This window comes from Tribolium castaneum, unplaced genomic scaffold (assembly GCF_031307605.1).
Source record: "Tribolium castaneum strain GA2 unplaced genomic scaffold, icTriCast1.1 ptg000081l, whole genome shotgun sequence".
NCBI lineage: Eukaryota > Metazoa > Arthropoda > Insecta > Coleoptera > Tenebrionidae > Tribolium > Tribolium castaneum.
In genome coordinates this window covers 90,001-100,000 of record NW_026986678.1, presented here as the reverse complement: position 1 = coordinate 100,000, position 10,000 = coordinate 90,001, and the positions used below count along the sequence as shown (strand labels likewise).

The 10,000-nt window shown below is 45.0% G+C and overlaps 1 non-coding gene and 1 pseudogene across 1 annotated transcript; both read left to right on the top strand.

Moving 5' to 3' along the window:
• Positions 1-2,296: 2,296 nt before the first annotated feature.
• On the top strand, positions 2,297-2,453 carry LOC135267707 (5.8S ribosomal RNA). The gene has a single exon (XR_010336093.1). It is a non-coding gene; the product is annotated as a 5.8S ribosomal RNA (ribosomal RNA).
• A 476-nt stretch (positions 2,454-2,929) lies between these two features.
• Positions 2,930-6,151, top strand: LOC135267719 (large subunit ribosomal RNA; annotated as a pseudogene).
• The last annotated feature ends 3,849 nt before the right edge of the window (positions 6,152-10,000 follow it).

Genomic DNA, 10,000 nt, shown 5'->3' with positions numbered 1-10,000 from the left:
CATGAACGAGGAATTCCCAGTAAGCGCGAGTCATAAGCTCGCGTTGATTACGTCCCTGCCCTTTGTACACACCGCCCGTCGCTACTACCGATTGAATGATTTAGTGAGGTCTTCGGACCGGTGCGCGGTGGCGTTTCGACGTTGCCGATGTTGCTGGGAAGATGACCAAACTTGATCATTTAGAGGAAGTAAAAGTCGTAACAAGGTTTCCGTAGGTGAACCTGCGGAAGGATCATTAACGTGTAAATGTTGTTGTTTAGTTGTCACACATACACACACATTTTGTCTGTGCTGATCAACAAAAAACACACATACATACACTATTCGTATGATGATCAATTCTCATACAAAATTCTTTATTATGCGTCGAACGGAAAAGCAACAACGGGTCGTCTTGCATTAAGCGGATCTGTTGTTACGTTTTTCGATTTATTTTATAAATCGATTGTAAACGTGCCGTAAACGACGTTTTCAAAGAATTTTTTCGAACATTAACACGAATCAATATTGTCGAAAGATGGTTATGTGCTAACGTTTTATTATTGCTTTCGCAGTGCCGGTCTTAGCGTATTTCCATCATCGTATTCGCTTCGAAAAAAAGTACTAATACACAGTGGTGGTGTATAATTAATGTGCAAGAGATGTTGTTGTTGTTGTTGTAGTATTTGTATATGGTTGGAGTTATTTATAATAACAAACAAGAATGAATGAATGAATAATAATGGTGTCTGCCAATACGATCGTACTTTATGTACACGACTAAAACTTTATACATACAAACCATAATAATAAATAAACTCGAAACAACCAACAACAAAATTAATACGCTACTGTACATACAAATACACATTTATACATACCATCATTTTACTTAACCGATGGTGAGTGATGTTTGAAAAATAAACGCTTAGGCTTACGGTTTTGTAAGCCAGTCTTTGCGTATTTTCTTCATCGTATTCGCTTCGGAAAAAAGAAAATAAAGATGGTGTATAATTAATGTGTAAAAGAGATGTTGTAGTTGTAATTTAATTTGTAAATGGTTGGAGTTTATTAATAAATAAAAGGGGCTGTCTATTCGTCTGTACTTTATGTACAAGACTAAAACTTTATACATACAAACCATAATAATAAATAAACTCGAAACAACCAACAACAAAATTATTACGCTACTGTACATACAAATACACATTTATACATACCATCATTTTACTTTACCGATGGTGAGTGATGTTTGAAAAATAAACGCTTAGGCTTACGGTTTTGTAAGCCAGTCTTTGCGTATTTTCTTCATCGTATTCGCTTCGGAAAAAAGAAAATAAAGATGGTGTATAATTAATGTGTAAAAGAGATGTTGTAGTTGTAATTTAATTTGTAAATGGTTGGAGTTTATTAATAAATAAAAGGGGCTGTCTATTCGTCTGTACTTTATGTACAAGACTACAAAAACGTTTTATAACAATAAAAAGCTCGAAACAACCAATAACAAAATATACTACTACTATACTACTATACATACAAACGCACATTTATAAATACATAAAATCAATTTACTTTATCGATAGTGAGTGATGTTTGGAAAAAAACGCTTAGGCTTACGGTTTTCGGGTACCTGGGTTCCGCATGCGTCGAAGTAATAATTTACTTTAACGACGCGACGAACCGTAGGAATCTAAATAAAAAAGTTTATTAACTTTTTTAGATTCTGTGGGTTTTAAATGATATACGCCCGACTGACGAAGGAACGTTTTGCACTGCCTGTGCTTTTCTTTTGATTCGTTTTTATGTCGACGGACGTTCTTAGAATGCCCACCAAACGACGTATCACACAAAACACCCTACAATTGTATTGTTTGGTAAATATTGTTGTGATTAAGTTTGTAGCTGTGGCGTTTGTTTGAAGAAAACGTCTGGTTTTTCGACATATTTTCTATTTAATAAATATACATAATGCTTATCGCAAAAGGAGCAGAGTTTTATAGACAAAGTTGATAGAGAAAAAAAACCTAATAGATATATATACGTATTTATAAAACGTTAATATCATCGGGTTATTCTTTATGTAAACTTAAACTATAACTGCATACTCTTTTCGATAAGTAGAAACAAATGCCACTTTAATTAAATAAAATATTATAAAATATAACGCCGAACGTTTCTTTCGATTGGTCCGTTTCTCACATATACATCACAATTGTAATAACCTTAAGTAGTTATTTTTGTTGTTGTGTGATGATGAAACGATTTCGATGTGGAACGGTGCGTTATGTAATAATATTTTAAATTTGTTTGAAAAGATTACCCTGAACGGTGGATCACTTGGCTCGTGGGTCGATGAAGAACGCAGCTAATTGCGCGTCAACTTGTGAACTGCAGGACACATGAACATCGACATTTCGAACGCACATTGCGGTCCTCGGATATACTGTTCCCGGACCACTCCTGGCTGAGGGTCGTGTCAATTTCAAAGACTGCTCGGTTTTTGTCTTAAACACAGCGCACAATGTTGTGTAGACAATTACGTCGGAGCGTGTTGGGTGCAAATATGACGCGTTACTATAATTGTTAATTGATTGTCGGTTGTCATAATAAAATATTATGCAACGTAGACAACAATAAAAACAATATAAAAAATAACGCGGCATCCTAAAACGCAATAGCGGCTGACATTCTTATTAGTTTGTTGGTACAAGTTGGTTTAGACGTAGCACGTCCGATATTAAAAAGCAGCCACAACGCTTAAATTTCGAACGAAGCGATCGTCGTGTCCGAGACGTTAAAGTTGTTTATATGCATATTTTATGCACTATAATTAACAACAACAACATTCTCGCAACGACGTCAGATCGATGTTTGAAATTGTTTGGAGGCAGCCATATAAACGGAATACGTGTAATTATCGTCTGACAAAATAAAGGCAAATTTATATTTGCGACCTCAGAGCAGGTGAGACTACCCGCTGAATTTAAGCATATTATTAAGCGGAGGAAAAGAAACTAACTAGGATTTCCTTAGTAGCGGCGAGCGAACAGGAAAAAGCCCAGCACTGAATCCCGCGGCCGAAACCGGACGCCGGGAAATGTGGTGTTAGGGAGGATCCGTCATCCCGAGATTGTGCGACGCGTCCAAGTCCATCTTGAACGGGGCCACAGCCCATAGAGGGTGCCAGGCCCGTAGTGACCGTTGCCGATAACGGGAGGATCTCTCCTCAGAGTCGGGTTGCTTGAGAGTGCAGCCCTAAGTGGGTGGTAAACTCCATCTAAGGCTAAATATGACCACGAGACCGATAGCGAACAAGTACCGTGAGGGAAAGTTGAAAAGAACTTTGAAGAGAGAGTTCAATAGTACGTGAAACCGTTCAGGGGTAAACCTGAGAAACCCGAAAGGTCGAAAGGGGAGATTCAGCGTGACTCGATAGCGGCGCTAAATGATCGTGCGACGAACGGCGTACGCGTCGTTCGCGCCTTTTGTTTATGCGAACCGAAGTCGAACGCGTGCACTTCTCCCCCAGTAGGACGTCGCGATCCTTTGGGTGTCGATCTAAGGCCCGCGGTGGAGCCCGTTCGAACGGTTCGCCGTTTCGGACGAACCCGCGGTGTTTCCCGGTCGACTCGCTCGAAGGTATGCATATGGCGCCGGGCCGCTACACAGTTAGCGTCCGACCATTGGCAAGCGCGTTCGTTTATGACGGTAATCGCACCTGGTGTCGGTTCTGTCTACGAATGGCTGTTCGCCAATGAGTTCTCGGACAGACTCGGTTGAAACGCCGATCTGCGACGCTATAGCTTTGGGTACTTTCAGGACCCGTCTTGAAACACGGACCAAGGAGTCTAGCATGTGCGCGAGTCATTGGGACATGACTAAACCTAAAGGCGCAATGAAAGTGAAAGTTCGTCTTGCACGGACTAAGGGAAGATGGGCGGCCGTTACGGCTGTCGCCCCGCACTCCCGGGGCGTCTCATTCTCATTGCGAGAAGAGGCGCACCAAGAGCGTACACGCTGGGACCCGAAAGATGGTGAACTATGCCTGGTCAGGACGAAGTCAGGGGAAACCCTGATGGAGGTCCGTAGCGATTCTGACGTGCAAATCGATCGTCGGAACTGGGTATAGGGGCGAAAGACTAATCGAACCATCTAGTAGCTGGTTCCCTCCGAAGTTTCCCTCAGGATAGCTGGCGCTCGTCGCTTACGAGTTTCATCCGGTAAAGCGAATGATTAGAGGCATTGGGGTCGAAACGGCCTCAACCTATTCTCAAACTTTAAATGGGTGAGATCTCCGGCTTGCTCGAACTTTATATGAAGCCGCGAGACTCGAATCAGAGTGCCAAGTGGGCCATTTTTGGTAAGCAGAACTGGCGCTGTGGGATGAACCAAACGCCGAGTTAAAGCGCCTAAATCGACGCTTATGGGATACCATGAAAGGCGTTGGTAACTTAAGACATCAGGACGGTGGCCATGGAAGTCGGAATCCGCCAAGGAGTGTGTAACAACTCACCTGCCGAAGTTACTAGCCCTGAAAATGGATGGCGCTGAAGCGTCGTGCTTATACTCGGCCGTCAGCGGCATGTGCGGTCGGTTATTTAATTAACCGGCCATGAAGCCCTGACGAGTAGGAGGGTCGCGGCGGTGAGCGCAGAAGGACTGGCCGTGAGGCCGTCTGGAGCCGCCGTCGGTGCAGATCTTGGTGGTAGTAGCAAATACTCCAGCGAGGCCCTGGAGGACTGACGTGGAGAAGGGTTTCGTGTGAACAGCCGTTGCACACGAGTCAGTCGATCCTAAGCCCTAGGCGAAAGCCGATGTTGATGTGGTGTAGATATGTCGTTGGTTCGTTTTTAATTCGAACGTAAACGTACGAAGCGAGCACACACCCATTGGGCGAAAGGGAATCCGGTTCCTATTCCGGAACCCGGCAGCGGAACCGTTAATAATTCGGGCCCTCGCAAGAGAGTTCGTCGGGGCAACCCAAAAGGACCCGGAGACGCCGTCGGGAGATCCGGGAAGAGTTTTCTTTTCTGCATGAGCGTTCGAGTTCCATGGAATCCTCTAGCAGGGAGATATGGTTTGGAACGCGAAGAGCACCGCAGTTGCGGCGGTGTCCGGATCTTCCCCTCGGACCTTGAAAATCCGGGAGAGGGCCACGTCGAGGCGTCGCGCCGGTTCGTACCCATATCCGCAGCAGGTCTCCAAGGTGAAGAGCCTCTAGTCGATAGAATAATGTAGGTAAGGGAAGTCGGCAAATTGGATCCGTAACTTCGGGATAAGGATTGGCTCTGAGGATCGGGGCGTGTCGGGCTTGGCGAGGAAGCGGGTCGCGGCTGACGTGCCGGGCCTGTGCGAGGTGAAGCGTTGTTCCGTTTCGGCGGTCAATGTCGAATCCGAGTTCGGTCCCGTGCCTTTTGGCCTCCCGCGGAACCGTCTTGCTGCGAGGCTCCGGGTGCGCCCGTCAGGGCGTCCGGAAGTCCTCTTCGGCCGCCATTCAACGGTCAGCTCAGAACTGGCACGGACCGGGGGAATCCGACTGTCTAATTAAAACAAAGCATTGCGATGGCCCCTGCGGGTGTTGACGCAATGTGATTTCTGCCCAGTGCTCTGAATGTCAACGTGAAGAAATTCAAGCAAGCGCGGGTAAACGGCGGGAGTAACTATGACTCTCTTATGGTAGCCAAATGCCTCGTCATCTAATTAGTGACGCGCATGAATGGATTAACGAGATTCCCGCTGTCCCTACCCACGAGTCGGCTTCGTGCAATTGCCGGGTACGGATGTGTTTCTCGCGCGTAGGTGAAAAACATAACCTAAAAATCGGTTTTGGCACGTTTTTCGTTGCTCCGCAGCAAGGGGGCACCTTTCTCGGGGCTCTGTGTCGTGGTCGGTTGTGCTGGTGAAATTTTCTGGACTTAGAAAAATTTTGCGTTTTTCGGGACTTAGAAAAATTTTTTCAGGTGGATTTCAGGTGATTCGAAAAAATCGTCTCAGGACATCGGGAATCGGTCCTGAGGGTTTGTTTAGTGTCCATTCGGAAAAATCTGTTATTGTTTAAAAAATTTTTTTTTTGGTTATTTCTTTGGTTCAATTTTACTCTTGGGACTTAGAAAAATTCTTGGACTTAGAAAAATTGCAGGTTTCTCGTTTCGTTTATTTTCTAAGTCCCACTCGGGACTTAGAATAGTTTTAGTGATCTTGGTTGAGTTTTACTCTTGGGACTTAGAAAAATTCTTGGACTTAGAAAAATTGCAGGTTTCTCGTTCCTTTATTCTCCAAGTCCCACTCGGGACTTAGAATAGTTTTAGTGATCTTGGTTGAATTTTACTCTTGGGACTTAGAAAAATTCTTGGACTTAGAAAATTTCAAAAGGTTTCTCGTTTCGCTTATTCTCTAAGTCCCACTCGGGACTTAGAATAATTTTGTTGAACGGGGTCAAAATTTTTTTGGAATCATAATGGGGACTAGAAGAAGTAGCGTGTCCAGTAAAAGGTCAAGGCTCGACGATGACAGTAATGAGGAATTTGACGAGGTGGAGCATGTCAAAGCGATTAAGGACGACCTTCTGAAGATCCTTTTTAATGAGGCAAACAAGTGTAACAAGGGCGCGATTGAGCAGATTCTAAATAGGTTCGAGGACCTGGAACTGGTGACAATGCGTCTGATTAGAGATAACAGTTTCTTAGAGGGGAGGATTAAAGAAATGAAGAAGTATTCCACTACAGGAGAGGAAATAAAGAATCAAAAGGAGGGAGGACTGGTGGTGCCCGTAAGTAACAACGTGGTGAAAAGTTATGCTATAGTAGTGAAAGGAAAGGATGAGAACGCCTCAAAAATAAAGGAAAAATTGATGAAGGTTGAAACGGACGCCAAAATTCAGGCGGTAAAGCAATCAAGAGCAGGAGGGTTGGTTATTCAGACCACCAATGAAAAAGACTTGAATAAGATAAAGGACCAGATTAATAAACAGGAGCAGGGCTGGACGATTGAAGAAGCGAGGAGAAGAGACCCAACATTGTTGGTCTACGATGTCCCAGAGAAAATCGATAATGAAGAATTCGCTAAAGAAGTGTACAAAAAGAACGTGGCCGCGTTGATGGGAGAGGAGGAATTTATAAAGGAGTTTAGAGTGGTGAGTAAGAGAAACAGTGAAAAGGGTGAAAAAGGCAAAAAAGGGTTAGAAAATGGAAAGGAAAATATTATGATTGGTGCGTCACCACGTGTGTGCAAGTTACTGCTCCAACAGGGAAGGGTATATATAGGGTGGACAAGCTTAAAAATAAAGGAGTGGTATAGTGTTCTAAGATGTCATAAATGTTATGAATATGGCCATAGCTTACAGAACTGTAAGGCTAAGAATGTGGTGTGTAGAAGGTGCTGTGAAGAAGGACATCAGATTAGGGAATGCAAAAAAACCTTGGAAGTTTGCCGCAACTGCAAGCGGGCAGGTAGGGAATATGGACACTCGGTGCTGTCGGCTGGATGTCCTGAGTTTTCGGAGAGGCTCAGATTGGCTAAAGAGAAACAGCGGGTAAATGACGTCCTTAATGGTTAGATGGTGTCAGGTTAATTGTGGTAGGGGTGAAAGGGCAATGAATGATCTGAGCGTGTATATGGTAGAGGAGAAAGTGAGTGTGTGCCTGATACAGGAACCGTATGAATGGAAGCAGAATGTAAGGGGGATGCCACTTCATTTCAGAGTGATATCCAGTAAGAAAGCGGCGATCGTAGTGAATGATGAAAGTATAGAAGTGATGGAGGTTGGAGAATTTAGAAGGGAGTGGGCTGTATGTGCTTGGTTGAAAGGTGACTTTGGTGAATGTGTGGTATGTTCGCTTTATTGTGTGTATGGTGAGGGAATGGAGGACAAGGCTGCGTACCTAGAGGAGCTTTGGCGTAAATTCGGTAGACTAAAGATGCTGGTAGGGCTTGATGCCAATGCGGTGTCCCCCCTGTGGCACAGCAAATGGGAAGGATGGAGGGAGGATGAAAGGGTTGTTCGTGGAAGGGTACTGGAGGAGGTTATTTTGAGGGAGGGGATTGCTGTCCTAAATTCTCCCAGTGATGAATACACTTACTCCGGTCCAGGGGGACAGAGTGATATTGACGTCACGCTGTGTACCGATGGGTTTTTGGGACTGGTACGCAAATGGTGTGTGAGAGATGAGGTTAGTTGTAGCGACCATAACTTAATCGAATTGGAGTTGGGATACCATATTGATCGGGATTGTGGGCCTCCTCCTGGAGGATGGGTGGTATGCGAGGGCGACTGGCCGAAATTTGACGCATGTTTTCTCGATGAGGTGTTTTGCGTAGAGAGAGAGTTTGCCCTTCTTGATGCTGAGGGTATGGTTGAGCTAATGACTAAAATGGTGCGGCGCGCAGGTGACAGGTCCTTTAAAGTGAATCGGGGACACTCAAATAGACGGGTACGGTGGTGGAACGAGAGGCTGGGGGATCTTCGGGCTAGATGCAGACGTTCGAGGAGGGTTTATCAGCGCCTTCGGAGGCATAATGCAGAGGGGCAGGACGCGGCCAGGGCACGGTACATTGAGGAATGGAATGAATACAAAAACGAGATAAGGAAGGCCAAAGAGGAGGACTGGAGAAGGTTTGTGGACAGGGTAGGAAATGTGGACCCATGGGGTGGGGTTTATAAAATTATTAGGGGTAGGAAGGGTAGAATCTGTATGGGAGCTGTTAGGAAAGATAATGGGGAAATGACGGTTGGGTGGGAGGATACGGCAAGTGCTTTGTTGAATGAATTCTTTCCCCCAGACGAAAAGGTAAGGGATGAGGTGAGACTGGTGGGGGGGGCGAGAATGGAACCGGTAACCGAGGAAGAGGTTGAGGTTGCGGTCAAAAGAATTAATGGTAAGAAGGCTCCGGGATTAGATGGAATAAAAGGTGACATTGTTAAGCGTGTCTGGGCTTTAAGGCCGGATCTGATGCATCGTATGTATGAGCAGTGTGTGTTGGAGGGAACCTTCCCCAGGGAATGGAAGAAAGCGAATGTTGTGGTTCTGTTGAAGTCTCCGGACAAAGACAGGGCTGAGATAAGATCATATAGACCTATATGCTTGTTGAGTGTGTTTGGTAAAGTCATGGAAAGGATTATGGTGAATAGGCTTCTTGGAGGGTTGGAAGGGTCTATGAGTGATTGCCAATATGGTTTCACGGTTGGTAGAGGTACAGAGGATGCATGGTTGAAAGTGATGGATGTTGTGGAGGGATCTGCCTGCAAGTATGTGTTGGGAATGTTTATCGATTTTAAGGGAGCGTTTGATTTCTTGAGATGGTGCAGAATTTTGGATGTGCTGGGTGCTGTTGGCTGTCGAGAAATAGAATTATGGAAGAGCTACTTCTGTGAGAGAAAGGTTTGTTACAGGAATGCACGTGGTGAAATGGTATGGAAAGACGTAAGTAGAGGATGTCCTCAGGGTTCGATATGTGGTCCGTTTGTATGGAATTTGTGTATGAATGAGCTTTTGAGGGGCCTTGGGGAATTGGGAGCCCAAGTGGTGGCTTATGCCGATGACCTTCTCGTCCTGGTAGAGGGTAACAGTAGGAGGGACTTGGAGAGCAGAGGTAGCGAATACCTAGGTGCTGTTCTCAATTGGGGCAGACATTATGGCGTGGAGGTCTCTGCCACGAAATCATCTACGTTAATCTTAAAGGGGACACTGTCCTCTACCAGACCTGTTCTGGTTAAGGCGCAGGGTATATCACTTAAAAGTGACAAAAAAGTTAAGTACCTGGGTATCCACGTTGAGGAACGATTAAAATTTGGGAACCACCTAAAATTGCTCCGGAAAAAAATTGTAGACGTTGCCTCGGGACTGAGAAGGGTCATCAGGGATGATTGGGGACTTGGCAGAACAGCCATTAAGACAATTTTTAACGGCCTTCTGATGGCATGTGCGTTGTATGGTTCAAGTGTGTGGTGGAAGACCCTGAGGACGGGAAAGGGTGTGAGATTATTGAATACTTGCGAGAGGGCTGGACTGCTTGTGTGTTTGAG